Raw genomic sequence first — 16399 nt, 5'->3', positions numbered from 1 at the left:
AATCTAAACCCATTTAGTGCATTTAATTGCCATATTACATCAAAATGCACATGCAAATATATAAATATAAAAATCACAAATAAAAATATAAATATCTGTTTTATTTATGCTTCAGTTTGAAATTATCCCAAACTTTGGAAACTTTCTTTGGCCTGATTTTTCTCCTCACCCCTCGCTGTTTTCTCCCCATTTCTCCATTTTTCATTCTGTGTTCACCTGTCCAGAGAGCTCCAGAGTTTAGCGGGTGGTGCGCCAGTAATAATGGTCCGTGGGGAAACACAGTGCTCCGTGTGTAGTTAAATAAGCAATCAATAAACAAATCATTTGACTCGATTTTTTTTGTATTCGAATTACTCGAGAAATCGTTTCAGCCCTTTACACATCAAATCACACAGTGAGCACACATGCCATGTGTTTAAGAGCCAGATAATCTGGGCCACACAGAAAAACATTTTTAAAAAAAAAGTTTAGTTTTATGTTAAAAATAATTATTACCACTTACCCCTATGCATCAATAAATTAAACTCCCACTGACTCTGTATTATGGTGAGTTCAATTTTCATTACATATATAATTAAATGATAATTAAATCATATAATAATGTATAATATCAATATAATAGGTGCATTACTGCACGTGACAATATACAACACCAACACCCTGGTCCACCAAAGATTTCTCTTACATGAATATGTTCCCTGATGCAAAAATAGTTTGGGGGCCACTGCTTTTAAAGACAATCAGTACAGAAACGTTTAATCAAGAAATACAGATGTTTCAGTGTCTTTTCCTTATAAAGGAAATAAGTAAACCAGCAAAATGCTACAGCCTGACAGACCCTTTACCTTTTACATGTTGTTCTTAAATTCAAATCCATATGTATTTTGATACAACTTGATGTCTGTACTATGAACATCTAGAGTTTATATGGTTCCTGAGGTTAATAAAGAGCCTAAAATTCTAATTTGATGGATTTCCCTCTCTTGTGAGATTCACAGCCACTGAAATCGTTGGCACTAAAACTGAAATGATTGCAGCGATCACACAAAAACATCGTGTTTCCTCTAATCCACTTTCTGAATAACCCCTTTATTAGCAAGTAAAACACCAACATCCAGTGCAACAAAAAATCAATACACTGTACAATGTTAAAACAGCAGTAAAGAATGTTCTTAAAGAAATTGGACTAAGGACCTAAAAAGCCTGAAGTGTGAATAAGTACTTCCTACATCAGCTTTGTGTCTCTCCAAACACTAGTCATTTATAAGAGACACCAATTGGGGATGCTATTATCCAGTACAGCTGTGTGATTGTGCATCATTTATAAACTCAAAGCAGAAAGGACATTTTGTCAAGTGATATTTATCACAGCAAATCTAAAAATGAAAAAAAACGAGTTTATTGACTGTAACCTCTTGTATTACATCGACTACAAAAGGATTTTGATTGTACCAGCAACAACCTATTAGGAACTTCATCAAGAGTCTTCTGGTGTGTAGTAATGCAAGGTGGGAAAAAAAAAAGAATACATTCACAGTCATTAGATTCACATTCACAGTTATTACAGCAATCTCCTCACATCGTATAATCTGATCTCGCCTTGCGCAGTCATGAAATCCAAGTCTCTTCAGCGTTCTTAAGAGTGAAATCCACAGACTATAAACTCAGAAAACTCTGAAAATCTAAACTAAAAGACCTATCTGTGCATCAAGACCCCTCATAAACCCGCCGTACGCTCATCAGTCATCACTCAAGTAAACTACGGTAGGGTACCGTAAAATTTGGAATCCGTTAAACTAAAAGTGATTTGAGAAACGATAAAGTTCAATAAACCACATTAGATTTTTCCCTTTTTTCCCCCACAACGATCAAGAAATAGTAATATATTAATCCTATTTCAATAAGATTGGGAATTTATTGATTTGTACAAAATCTATACTTATTATCTACTTTTATACGAATGTATTGTTTTCAATTTCTTCTATTTTACTTCACTTTAATTGTCACTGTGAGCAACTGCAACCTAACAAATTCCCAGTAGGAGCAATAAAGTATTCTGAAATATCACTGCGAAAATTCTCACATTTGAACAATTACTAGATTAATCCGTTACACGGTGACGACGGCTTCACGCGAACAGCCGAAAGATAGACGATTTGGACTGTAATTAATATAAATAGTTGTGCTGCAATGTCCTAAAATTACCATAAACAGTTTTTCACTCAGGTCACAATCCGTAAACTGTTGATAAACTCACCAATGGTGGAACTATAACTAATGGATATTCATGATTGGTTCCCTTCTGAGTCTGGTGCCCCGTAAGGTTTCGTTTCCATATCACCCATCACTATAATGAGAAAGCACGTCTAACCACTGCAACAAATCTAAGCTTTTTCTGATTATTAAAATAGACTTAAACATTTAAAGATTTAATTTTTTTTATGCAATATTTAAACTTTCAAACAAAGGTCCCTGGTGGTCTAGTGGTTAGGATGTGGCGCTCTCACCCAGGTTCGATCCCCGGTCAGGGAACTGACCCCAGCCATTAGGGTTGCACAAGCATTAGTGCCGGTCCCAAGCCTGGATAAATGGGGAGGGTTGCGTTAGGAAGGGCATCCAGCGTAAAAACGTGCCAAATCAAACATGCGGATGGTCCGCTGTGGCGCCCCCTAGTGGGAGAAGCCGAAAGAAAGTTTTTAAACTTTCGAACGCTCGTTTTTCCCTGAGGTTTTGTAGAGTTGATGTGCAATTAGACCCATACACCATTCACTCATACCATGCAGTCACAAATCCTTCTGAACAAATTAAAAACGTTTTCCAGAATAGTGCGTAAACTAAATTACCTGTTTATTTACTCTTCGTATTTCCATGAAAATAAAAATCAACAAGGTTCTTTCACAAGTAAACATTGTGGTATTTAACTAACAAATTGTCGCTTGTAGGTCTAGTAGCATGCAAGTTATCCACATATTAAAAGATCAACATATGCAATTAACATACATGAATAGTCCTGATGATTTTAGCCATTGATGAGCAGTTTAAATCTATAAAAAGAACATTTTAGGATTTTGGTTTGATTCATAGTATTGTTTCTTCTACCATGGGGCCCTTTAAATTTACCTTCCAGATGTTAAACCAAATCTGCAATTTCTTAGTACTAAAAAATGAACAAATTGCTCATTTAAATCACAATAATTTTAAACAGAAAAAAGCAGTAACTGAAGCTGAATGAACAACGATAACGATGTCGCACAGCCCCACACCTGCACAGTGCATTCCAGGGTTAATGAATATGGTTTTGGTCCCACAAACTTTATATTTGACTGCTTCTATTAAAGCAAAAAAAAAATAAAAAAAAAAAGCAAAAAAAAAAAAAAAAAAAAAAGACTATAGGTCAGTTTCTCACTCACTATTTTTTTTATTTTTTACAAAAATTTTAACAAAAAAAAGCCTTTTACAAAATGATGACAGTGTCTGTTGCAATTAACTGCTTTAAGCTTAATAATAATAATAAAATAATAATAATAATAATAATAATAATAAAATGCAAGTGACTGAAGAAACCAAAACATGTTTGGGCAATTGTTTTGGGTTTTTTTTTACAAAAAAAACAGTGGATATAATATTTAAATGCTAAGGAAAGCTACGAGTTGGTTTGTTTTTTTCATTTTAGGTGCATCATTATTGGCCCATGCCTCAATATACACGAATTCTGATCTCATGCGATGTTCGCTGGACTGAAAAATAGCCATAAACAAACAAACACCACTGAGAAGCTCCTAAAATGCATCCCCAGCCTTCTGCAATGTTCCCATGGCTCCATCACCCTACAGGTAGAGATACAGGAGTATTGCATGAGTCCCCGAGTGATCTGAAGCAATGCATTGGGTTTGGGAATGCACTCAACTGACCTGGAAAACATCAGCATTCACTCTGGAATTACACTAGAAACCAAGGGCACAAATCTCATCCAAACATGAACTTGTGCATGTAATGCAACTGGCATTGAATACATTCATTTGTTCATATACTGAAGTAATCACAAAAGCATGTTGGACTGAGACGTAAAACAACTTCCAGGTACAAACAAAATGCTTTTTTTATTGCATTGTTTTCACTGTGCAGATAATTTATCATTACAAGCTTGTGAGAAATGTTTCTTGTGGCACCTTATATTTCTGCCAGCTGCTCTACGTAATGAACATCAGTATGATCATTATATTTGTTCAAAAAAATGCATGTGTTCAAGCTGTTTGTACAATAAAGATGGCTCTTTTTCTTTGGTTTTATTCTTGTTTTATTGTTTCTCTTATTTCATAAGAAGTACTGCCACATCTTTGTCTGGTGCCACTCATATAACCTTATAGGGCTGAAAATAAAAAAAAGCTGCTTTTCCACAGTTTTTAATGTGAACTTTTTGTTTTGCCAATGGGAGCATGAACTCCCATTTCAGATGCTTTGCTACAGATTGCAATACACAGTGAACAAAACGATCCACAAAAACAATACAGATGTAATAAAGTTCGAGAGTAACGTTTGTTTGAATAAACTTCTGAAGTCCAGCACAGAACTCTTCAAGATACAGAACTTTTATTGCCTTTTTATAGTTTCACAAACAAATTTTATAAATTTGATCAAATTGGATTAAGAGGCAGGTGTAAGAAGGAGTGTTGATGTAGATGTTAATACAAAGCGATGAGAGTAGTGCAGATTGAAATCCTTTGTGCATTAAAATAGTTTGCCTTGTTTGCCAAACGGAGTGAATGGATTACATTTTTTTTTTTTTTTAGCCTAAAATAAAGTCTGCATTAAATAATACACAGAGATAGCGTAATATGATAAGAGTGTATTATGTGAATTACATACAAAAAATTGAATTATGAGAGATAGCGAAACGACGAGGAAGACTGTGCGAGAGTCTCTGCTGCTTCTCTTCTTACAAACTAAAGTGTTTGTATTAAGTTTTTTATTCTCACTTCTATATTCCAGTCCGTAAAATTGATCTTGACACATTTATCAAATTTGCTGTTTACCATACGAGTTGAAAGACATGCGAAAAACATTAGAAATTGTATAAAATTCTGTTTCGCTCCGTAGCAAATGTGACCATTATAGTTTTTAAGAATGTTTAAACTTCCAGCCAATCAGAATACAGCATTCAGGCTGACTATGCTATAAAAAGCTGTGTGGTTTGAAGAAAAAAAAAAACAATTTCCAACTTTAATTCCAATTTTCTTACAATAATTATACCCTAATTATATTATTTTATCCAGTTGAACTGGTTTGGAGATATTCATTCCTTCTGCATTACATTTTAGGGAATAAAATGTGTTTTAGAGCTTTGATGTTAGCCTTATTTTACATGGATCAACAGCATTTATAAAATCGCTTTCATTTAAAATTTGTATAAAAATGTACCAATGCTGTAAACCAATCAGAAAGTTATTCCATAAAACCTTCTTCATCAATATCTCACCTACTGTAGTAGCATTCCTGTCTGGCCAGATGACCACATACCGTAGTGATAATGAATATGTGTAAAGAGAGCAGCTAACGTTGCGTATAGGTCTTGCGTAGAGGTCACTGGTGACCTGTGATACATTATAATGTCTGGTTCTCTCTGCTGGGCCATGGCTGGGTTTTGTGATGGAGCTGAACTCAAACTGTTCCTGACAGTAAATGTGAGTTTTTAAAGTATCAAGGGCAAATGTGACCTGAATACCAAAAGTGAAATCAGCATTGATTAGAGAGCAGAAACAGGCAATGAAAACCTTTGGACATATAATGACACCGAAGTCTCTTTATCCACATGGGGGAAAAAAAAATCCTCCTCACCTATTTTGAGGGTCATGAAATTACCGGTTCATGACTTAGAGCTGCTAGTACATGAACAGGAGCATGTATTGCTCCACCATTCTCCACCAGGACCGGACATTTGCACAAAAAATAAAATAGCGCTACAATAAGAAGGCATAAAGAGAGCAAAAAAATATGATGGTGTATTAACTGTGTGATAAATTGGTACATTTTCTATTAACACCCTCTGGTCATAGCCCAACTCTTGCAGCTTTGTCTTTGCACAAACTTAATATCATGCACCATTGAACCTTCTTTAAATTTGCCGCTGTGGCAGAATTGTTTGTAATGCGAACGTGGCAAAGTCATTGTGCACACGCCGCCCCAGAAGTACAATCACGGTGATCTTTCAGCTCTCTGTAAAAAGCAACCCATAATGCATGGTCATAATGTTTCAAACACTAAGTGCTTTATTTCAGCTTTTATCACATATTTAAGTGTCGTCATGTCTTTCCATATCCTCATGTTCAGGCTGAAGCCAGTGAAGTTTGACCTTCGTGTGTCGTTCAATAAGACACTGGCTTTCCTCGTAAATACCGTTTCAACGTCCTTCCATCGATACTACCGTTTACTTCGTTTTCTCTGCGCAATTCTTTTTTTTCCGCCTTTCTTTTAATGGTATTCTTGTTGGTCTTCCATGACACATAATTCAGGATGGCTGTCATGTTCACACAAAAAATAAGTGTCAAATCTGCCAGACTTTCAAATTGGCTGCGATCTTGGTGAATTCTAATGAGGTATTATGCAGCACTCTTGTGGCACAGATGAAATGAGAGGCAACATGCATTACTTGGAGTGGGAAGCCGAGCCGGGCTGCTCGTTCAAAGTCACTGACAGACAGACACATAGACAGACCGACACGGTCATATTGTACGAGAATAACAGTCGAACCCGCGGGACTTACACAAAGTGCGCAACACATAGGCCATTAAACAAAACAACAGCTAGAGGACCAGATCTTACTGGCATTATCTAATAAGGGCTGACATCAGAAAATCTCTTCTCTCTAAAATAGTACCGTAATTTCCGGACTATAAAGCGCACCCATATATAAGCCACACCCACTTAATTTGACCATTTTTATTTTAAACATAAATAAGCCGCACCTGTCTATAAGCGGCAGGTGTCTACACTGAAACTAATGAACTTTACACAGGCTTTAATGAAAGACAGTGTCTGTTACACGGTGTAACGGGTGAAATATGTTGTGGCTCCTTTAAGAGCAGAGCGGCATTTGGGGAATAGCCTGCAGCCGCATTTTTCAGCTATTACTGCATGTGTGCAAGACCGAGGAATATGTCCTTATTATTTTCTGATGCTGATTTCCAAGTTTCTTTGACTAACCCGTAACGCTGTTGCCAAGAATAATAAAAAAGCACGAGTTTTGGAAATCTGTCTCTGCTTATATGATTTCTGTTGCAGATGGAGTTAGCGAGCTCTCCCTTCACCCAGACTCAACGCGTTACAACGGCTTGTATCTAAACAGTAGCCGACCAAGAAAGTCATTGTTTTCCTCCTTACTTTCACAACTATTTCTCTCAGGAGTTTCTCTTTTGGCATCGTCGTGCGTAAAAAAAAAAAACATTTTTTCTCCCGATGCCGTGCAGCTCCGAACACAGTTGAGGTGCGTTTTTTCGTTTGCGTTCGGAAATTTCATTGGTCTAATGTTATGGGGTTCAGTTTTTCAGTTTGTGAAACCGGGAAAAACCCAGGAAAAATACATAAATTAGCCGCTTCGTTGTTTAAGCCGCGGGGTTCAAAACGTGGGAAAAAAGTAGCGGCTCATAGTCCGAAAAATACGATAAGTACAAAAGCACATGTAATATTCTAATGTATATCAAATACGACTGCAAAAAATACATTTATGTGAATAACTTAACAAATAATTTGCACATGAGAACAGATAAAGATTATTCCCTAATTTAAATTCAATTAGATATCAAATATAATACCATAAGAAGCTTTAAATTTCATCAGACAAGGATTTCTTTGTCAATAACATGAAAAAGGCCGAAGTAACAGCCTCGCAAAACTGATTTGTCGAAATATATTTTACTGCGATGTCAAAATAAATCAAGCATCTTAAAAGAAATGTCACGAAAGCCTTTAACATTTCAGCCGCTAAGCCGAGGCTTCCGGTCGCTTTTGCTTTCGACGTGTGTGCCTCTATAAAAGACATCTCTTGCTTTGTGCAGACTGAAGTCGCCTGCTGTTACTTTAAGTGAAACTGTGTTTTAGGTTTTGCTCCCCTTTTTTTTTTATTTAAAGTTCTGTTGGTGAGAGAAACAAAGTGCAACTCTCACTCATGAATTTTCATAAATCAGTCACATTGACATGAACTTGAAACATTACAACTTTTTTTTCCCCCCACATTTGCTTTATACACAGTGCTGCTGCCCCCGGTGGCATCACATTGCAATCACTATATTACATTCTACATAGCAATAGTTTAGATTAGAGAATAAAAAGTATAAAGTGAAGCAATATTTGTCTGTGAAAAGATTCATAGCTAACATCACATTACGCTGCATGTTGTGAAGGTTGCGAGTGTTATGAAATCAAAATGGAAGCATATGACAAACTTTCCATTAGCATCAGTGAGGCCGGGGAATTATACCGTAGTAAATAAACTGTATAAAATATATAAAACTGCGGTGTCAGACGCTTTCTGTTTTGGTGTCCGGCAACGCTGATAAAAAGGAGCGAGACTGGGGCTAATATTGAGCTTTGAAACACCATAAACACAGCAAAAAAATACAACGCTAACACCTAACTGAACTGACCGCTGGCGAGAGGAAGGCATCTCACAAGGCGGGAGATGCTTACATCCTGGAAGCGTTTTACAACCTACCGTACCGCATGTACGCTGCTACGCTTGTCTGCCACGTGAAAATGGATTTTTTTTTTTACTATATTTTCATATCGCTATCATCATCATAAGATCGAAAAAAGCCTGTAAATCTGGGACTACGCGTGGTAGGAGTTTGGGATGAAACCAAAATACTATTCATTAGGTCACGTTTTTCTACCCTCAATGTGAAATTGTGAAAAATTTGAATAATGAATAATATTTATAATAATAATAATATTAATAATAAAATACAGGAGTTACTGCAATTCACATCCATGCCTACATGCACATTACAACGAATCTATCAAACCAATAAAATACTTTCACATTTCCATACGTTCACATTTCCCTCTACTCTCGAAATGTAATGTCTGAAGCGCAACCGCAACTTCGAGTGAAGTCTGATGAGAACAAAGACTGATGCTGGATATTAATAACTCCCTATCGCTACATTCGTGCCACCGTTTCTCCATGGTAACCTTCAATTACTGCACGCCCATGCAGTCCACACAACATTTCGAATGCCATGTACTATTATGCTCTTGTCTATCTTTGTGCTCGACAACAGAAAACGCTTTATTGCGGTTCTGAAGCACGTGTGCATTCTTCTAAAAATACACATTCCCTCTCGATCCGAGTCGAATGACTTATGAGCAATTTAGTTTTATTAGCGTTCAATGGTTTCTTTATATCTTATAGGTCTTATGAAGAATAAAAATGCTTATCGATAGCAATCTTTAATAACGTCACAAAATAAGCAATAATCTTGCGATTGTGTTACTGTCACCGCACCACAGCGGCTTTCCAGCAACAGATACAAATAGGCATATTCATAATTTTTCATTGAAGTTCTAAGGTACCTCTTCCACCTAGATTGTAGGAACCAGTATGTTTTTATGTACAGTACAGACCAAAAGTTTGGACACACCTTCTCATTCAAAGAGCTTTCTTTATTTTCATGACTATGAAAATTGTAGAGTCACACTGAAGGCATCAAGGGCTATTTGACCAAGAAGGAGAGTGATGGGGTGCTGCGCCAGATGATCTGGCCTCCACAGTCACCGGACCTGAACCCAATCGAGATGGTTTAGGGGTGAGCTGGACCGCAGAGTGAAGGCAAAAGGGCCAACAAGTGCCAAGCATCTCTCGGGGAACTCCTTCAAGACTGTTGGAAGACCATTTCAGGTGACTACCTCTTGAAGCTCATCAAGAGAATGCAAAGAGTGTGCAAAGCAGTAATCAAAGCAAAAGGTGGCTACTTTGAAGAACCTAGAATATGACATTTTTCAGTTGTTTCACACTTTTTTGTTATGTATATAATTCCATATATAATTCCACGTGTTAATTCATAGTTTTGATGCCTTCAGTGTGAATCTACAATTTTCATAGTCATGAAAATAAAGAAAACTCTTTGAATGAGAAGGTGTGTCCAAACTTTTGGTCTGTACTGTATATTATATCAGTAACGGCCGTCATGGCCAACAAAAGCCTTTTCTTCTGGCTTTAATTAATGACTTCGATTTAAATATATTTCTGCCTATTAATATGCATTAATTTATTCCCAATAGACTTTTATCTAGATTTCAGCAAAAACTTTATAATCCTCTTCATGTTAAAATGGTATCGTTTAATAAAGCGCTATCGTGTAAACTGTTTGCTAACTTTGGGACAGTCGCACTGAACGTGTCCCTTTCGAGACATGTGAGCATCAGGTTGCAATCGTCTCGCTCGTGACATCCTGATGGATTCGATCAAAACGGTACAACACTCAATCTAAAAGCAGCAGTTACCGGTTACATTTTTATAGCATTTAGCTACTACGACGGTAACTTATCCGTTTTCAAGCGTGATTTACTGCGGATTTACTGCGTTCAAATGCTTGTTTTCAATGTTCGTATAAATCATTTAAATATTATACAAAATGTCATTAATTATAACTTCACAATTTAAAAAAATAGGGTATTTTGTTGAAAACAATGTTGTTTTCTATTTTATATGGATGTTTTTTAGCATGATTTCAACTTGCCTTCTGCATCATACACTATAAATGTTGATTTACACAAATGACTTCACTTTGCATACACAAATTATTATACTTTTTTTTTGGTGTTTGTGTCTGTACATTTTTTAATAAACTTTTATACAGAAACACCCAGAATTATGGTTTTATACAGTAATAATAAGCAAAACATTGAATCCCCCCCCCCATACAATTAATAGAATTGTATAATATCAAGGTATTTAGTTGCAGCCCGAAACTCTTTTGCTCAAAACTGTTGCTTTAACTAAACAGACTGAGACTTTCTTTCTCCAAATGCCTAAAAGACGTCCAAACACGTCAACATTTCCACATCTTTCAACTGGATGGTCTGAGAGCATCTCAAACATACTCATGTGGAATAACTATCTGTTTTCTAATTCCACACCGGCTGCCAGAGGAGACGATATTGACTCGGTTGCAGACACACTTACAGGGACATTTACAAGACAGACTTTGTGAGGAAAGGTCACGCAAAACAGTTCAAAACAGAAAAATCTTTCTTTTCTGTAGAATTTGCAAAAAACACACACAATGCCTTCATTTGAAATCCTCATGAAAACCGTAATGCACGGGGAAAATCATTTTGTGAGGTTAATATCGAAGTTTCTGCTGGAGATGATGCATGCGGGTGGGGCAGTTGTGGCTACAGTGAAAGGAGACGTGTTGAATTGTGTTGAAATGATCAGGTTCTCTCTCTCTCTGACTCTGATTGCTTAATGGCATTTAACCAACTTGTCCCTCATGTTCAATACTCGACAGCCAGTCATATTTCATTCTGACCTGTAAAGAAACCAAACCAAGAACACAACCACATCGTGAAATCTGAATAAAGTAACTCTGTTTTTACAACTTCTGTTTGGTACCCGTGAGACGACGACGTTTTTTGCTATGATTAGACATTTATCAATCCAATAAACCAAGTGACAAAACACCTATATAACAAGACTGCCAACGTGTCGAGGAAAAGAGAAATGAGTCGTAGCTCCAAGCAGAATTTCCAAAACACACAATCTAACAAACCGGTGTTGTGTTAATAAATTCAGAAGAAATGTGAAAAAGTCATTGATGAAATGTGAAATCTGCACTGGAAGCCAACACGTGTGTAATCTCGGAGGAAGTGACCTGTGTGTGCTGTATTGATTTGTTTTATCAGTATGCAGAAATGCACAAACTGTAAAATCAACCGTACGATCTTTCAGGACAATTTACCTCTGCTAGAGAATTATAACAACAGCTGTTAAGAATGGAAAAGAAAAGAAAAACGAAGTCAAAAAGAGAGTTGGGATATCAATAATGCAAAATACAGCCTATAATAATGTAATGCTAAATTATAACTATGAATGCGGCATATTTACTTGGACTATACATATTCATACAGGGCAAAATCTATTTTTCATAAACCAATGCATAAATAAAACTGATTATACATACACCTAGGCATGCATGTTAAAGGCTGGTAGTTATAATACATTATAACAACTGATACACTACTGCATCTGTTCATTTCTTGGTTTGGAGATCACTGCGGTGTGATCAGTAATGATTTCTTACTTACATTTTCATCCACAGCCCCAAATAAACAAAGTCTGATGAAGTCTCCTGCACCGGAAGCTCCTGACGCCAAGTCAAATTCCTTTGTGCGTGTAAACATAGTTGGTAATAATAAATCTATTTCTGATTCTGATAAAGAAGTGAACATACAGTATAACAGGACACCACCATCAGGGTGTTGAAGAACTCATTTTGGCATGTGTGTTATAGTTACATACAGGCATTAGTACAACACATTTATGTTTGATAGCTACATTTACATATGCAAATGTTTTTGAATTTCTAAAGAAAAATTGGCCTCAATCCAAATTCAGTTTAATGCTCCGATTCTTGTCTCTTCCTTTCTCACTAAACTTCCTGTTTCAGCAGAAACAAAAGCAAGAGAAGGCAGTAGCTATTGTGCTTTAGTACACAGGTAGAATGGCCACTTGTTATTTGTTTACTCGTTAAGATGCCATGTTTAATATTCAAGATTAATGCGTTCATACTCTGTGTTACGTTCATTTGTTTTTAAAATTGAAGAAATTTCAGCCTTAATGAACAGACTCCTGAAAAAGGAGTGTATATCCATACATTTATGGCATTTGCATGCAGACACCTTTATCCAGAGGAAATTACATTTGTTTCATTTATACAACGAAGCAACTATGAAGTTAAGGGCCTTGCTTAGGGGCCCAGGAGTGGCAACTTGGTGTGGTCTGGATGTGAACTCACCAACTTCTGATCCACAATCCAATGCACTGAGCGACCGCCTCCCCATACAGCCAACCGGAGAAATGTGCTTATTGCTTTTAACAAAAAAATAGAACAGAAAAATCTATCAAAAACAGCATTTTAACAATATTTAACAATAAGGTTAACAATATGTATAAAAATACAAAAAATTGCCTTTGACCAAATATGAGGATGCAAACATTAAAATGTGCATCACCATGACATTGGAAATTGTTTAGTCAGATATATAACCAGGTCAAGCAATGCACTGAAAAACTATATATCCACTTCTGTTTTAGGTCATAAACTGTATCTGTATCTGTAGATATCCCACTGTTTAATAGCAAAAACCATAAACCTGCTTATTCGTGCAATTATCCAGCAAACGACCCCTTTTTATAACTGATTCATCTAGAAAAAGAAGCTCAAATTCTCAAACCAGAAATGTCATCGTCAGTATTATAGACAGTGTCATGGATAATGTTATAGCTTCCCATTATGGTGATTGATGAGAACATTAACTGAAGCTCTTGTCCCGTATCTGCATGGTATTTTCGTAGCTAGATGTCAAGAACACCCAGTATATTTGCATTCTTCCTTTTTTTTTTTTTTTTTTTTTTACAATAACTTGGCATTACAGGATGGTATTTAACCATTTCAACCTACCCAAAATATTGGGATACACTCTGACCTTAACCCTGTTGAACATCTATGGAATAAACTGGAACGCTGAGCCCCCAACCCCCCAGGCCTCCTCACCTCACCTACATCAGTACCTGACTTCACCTGTTTGTTTGCAGTGGTGCATTTTAGGTTTTTCAAAACATAAACCTGAAAAATAAAAGCATGAAAAAAAGCAGGATTTTGAGTTAATACAGTAAAATATCTGTTTTTGAAGTCTGGACATTTTGCTTCTAGGAGACTCACCATTAAGGTCTGATTAATTTCGGGTATGATTAATTGGCTCCTGTTGCTCCACCGTGTTCAGCTCAGTCAGATGAAGTCTTTAGAGCCAAAGCAGGACACAGGACCATGATCCTCGTTTTATTAGAGATGATTTTAAAGGGTATGTTGGACCAGACCTTCTCATAGAACCTCCAAAACTTTTCATACTTCTTCTTCGGATGCACGCGCTAATCTTGAGAAACACCTGAAACGTGAAAGCGCGTGCACACCGCCAACAGCTCATTTGCATGCATTGACTCCGCCTACATTTGATTTGCATATAATGACTCCTCCTGTGGATCATTTGCATGAGGTGACTCCTCCCTCAAAACTCTATAAACGGTCAAGCTCAACTTGACACATTTACAAGAAATTACAAAGAAAAAAATTATAATTAAAATGAAAAATTAATAAATACACATAAAAGTTATAAATAAAGTACAACAGCACCTGTACTTCTTGAGGAGTATTAGGAGAGCATCCTGACAAACTCTATCGCTGTAAAGCCGTAAAGCCCTGCAAATGCTGGTCAAAACCACCCAAAGCATCACTGACACCCAACTACCTGCCATTGAGCACCTTCACCACAGCAGGTGTCTGCACAGAGCTCACAACATCACAACTTCCCAGTCACAAGCTGTTTAACCTCATTCCATTAAGAAGGAGTTAAAGGAACATACGCAGAACCAGCTTTTTTTCCATCTACCATCACCCTACTGAACAGTGTACAACTTCTGTACATACTTTTGTACATACAATGTGTATATTGAATATATCCTTCTTCTCTACACATATTGTGCTTTACATTAATATCCACTAATTTATTTATAGGTATGTGTAACATATATACACTACATCCTGCCTAATATTTTACATATACATATACATATTCATTAGTGTACTTGATGATCAGCTTTTGAACATTTTTCACTGCTATAACCTTATAACCTTTTTCTTGTTGTACCTTTCAACAGTGTCTGGACCCTTTTTTTCACTGCTTTAGCCTTTATGTTTATTTGCTGCACATATATTTACATATATATATTACATGCTTTACATATATTTACATATATATTACATGCTGTACATATATTTACATATTTATTTGCACGCGTCAAATTGCACAATTGCTACTATTTCTGATTGATTCTAAACTGCATTTTGTTGCTGTGTACCTGTAATATGCAATGGCAATGACGTTCTATCTATCTATCTATCTATCTATCTATCTATCTATCTATCTATCTATCTATCTATCTATCTATCTATCTATCTATCTAGGTATAACTCCAATACCAATACACTACATCAACCAAAGTATTGGGACACCATCTGACCTTCACACCTATGGAATGAACTAGAATGCTGACTAAACCCCAGGCCTCCTCCACTTCACCTACACCAGTACCTGACTTTATAAACACCTTTGTGGCTGAATGAATCTCCACAAACTTTCACAAAATCTAGTGGAACATCTTCCCATAAGAGTAGAGGTTATCAGAAAATAGAGACTAAATGTCGAATGAGGTGTTCAAGATCGTATGGTCTACAAAATTGCAAAACATCAGAACAATATGGGTCCCGTTTAACATACATTATAATGTATGTTAAACGGACCCATAATATTCTAATATATACGAATATACTATACTAATATACCAATATTGGGATTAATGTATTCTCCTCTCCTCACCTACATTAGTAAGTGATTTTAGTAATGCCCTTGTGGCTGAAAATCCCCACAGGAACACTCCAAAAACTAGAGGAACATCTTCCCAAAAGAGTGTCAATCTGGAATGGGATGAAGGCCCATACAAATCTTATGGTCAGGTGTCCACAAACTTTATATACAGCATAGAGTGTATATTATTTGGGACCATTATTAGTAGTAATGTGACATTTTAGAACATGTTCAGTTTGATGATTATCACCTCAAACCTGTTTCCTGTGATTGCAACAGAAATGAAGTTCTGTAGGTAATATATCCATTTGTGTATTCAACAGTTTATATCTACATAAATTATATTTAAAACAGAATATAAACCATGAAATACCACACCAACCAACAATGATTTTTTTTCACTATATTAATTATGCACCTTTTTATAAGGAAAATTCCTGAATTACTTTATTTCCCTGAAATAATTGTTTTATTCCTCATGACTATTGAGTACATTATGCAATACTTCTTCCCACCCGTAGTCCTCTAGAGACACCGAATTTTTTTTTCTGATTCGGCTCATGGTAATTGGCTCAGGAGTTGAATAAGGTCTGATGAAGCAGGGAAAAGACCAACCTTGTGCCTGTGAAGAGGTGCCCGAGGAGCAGGGTTGGAAAATTCTTAATAAAGGTCAAACTAAAGAACCTTCTTCGTTGAAGTGTTTTGGCACAATGTGCGCCATTTGGTGCAGTGTTTCTGAATGCTGATCAGCTGACTATGA

The 16399-nt window shown here is 36.4% G+C and overlaps 1 long non-coding RNA gene across 4 annotated transcripts in view; it reads right to left on the bottom strand.

The window, feature by feature from the left end:
• LOC124400833 overlaps positions 1–14194 on the bottom strand; it is a 47234-nt gene extending 33040 nt beyond the window's left edge. For 3 of the 4 annotated variants that reach the window (XR_006928445.1, XR_006928449.1, XR_006928447.1), the window contains exons 1-2: positions 13941–14194; positions 13014–13087 (exon numbers count right to left, since the gene is read on the bottom strand). This is a non-coding gene — a long non-coding RNA (uncharacterized LOC124400833). Of the gene's footprint in view, positions 1–13013; positions 13088–13679; positions 13845–13940 lie in introns of all 4 variants that reach the window. The other variant, XR_006928450.1, reaches the window with a different exon arrangement.
• Positions 14195–16399: the final 2205 nt, after the last annotated feature.

Source organism: Silurus meridionalis, chromosome 2, assembly GCF_014805685.1.
Source record: "Silurus meridionalis isolate SWU-2019-XX chromosome 2, ASM1480568v1, whole genome shotgun sequence".
NCBI lineage: Eukaryota > Metazoa > Chordata > Actinopteri > Siluriformes > Siluridae > Silurus > Silurus meridionalis.
The sequence above is the reverse complement of the archived record's forward strand: the minus strand, read 5'-3'. Positions and strand labels throughout refer to the sequence as shown.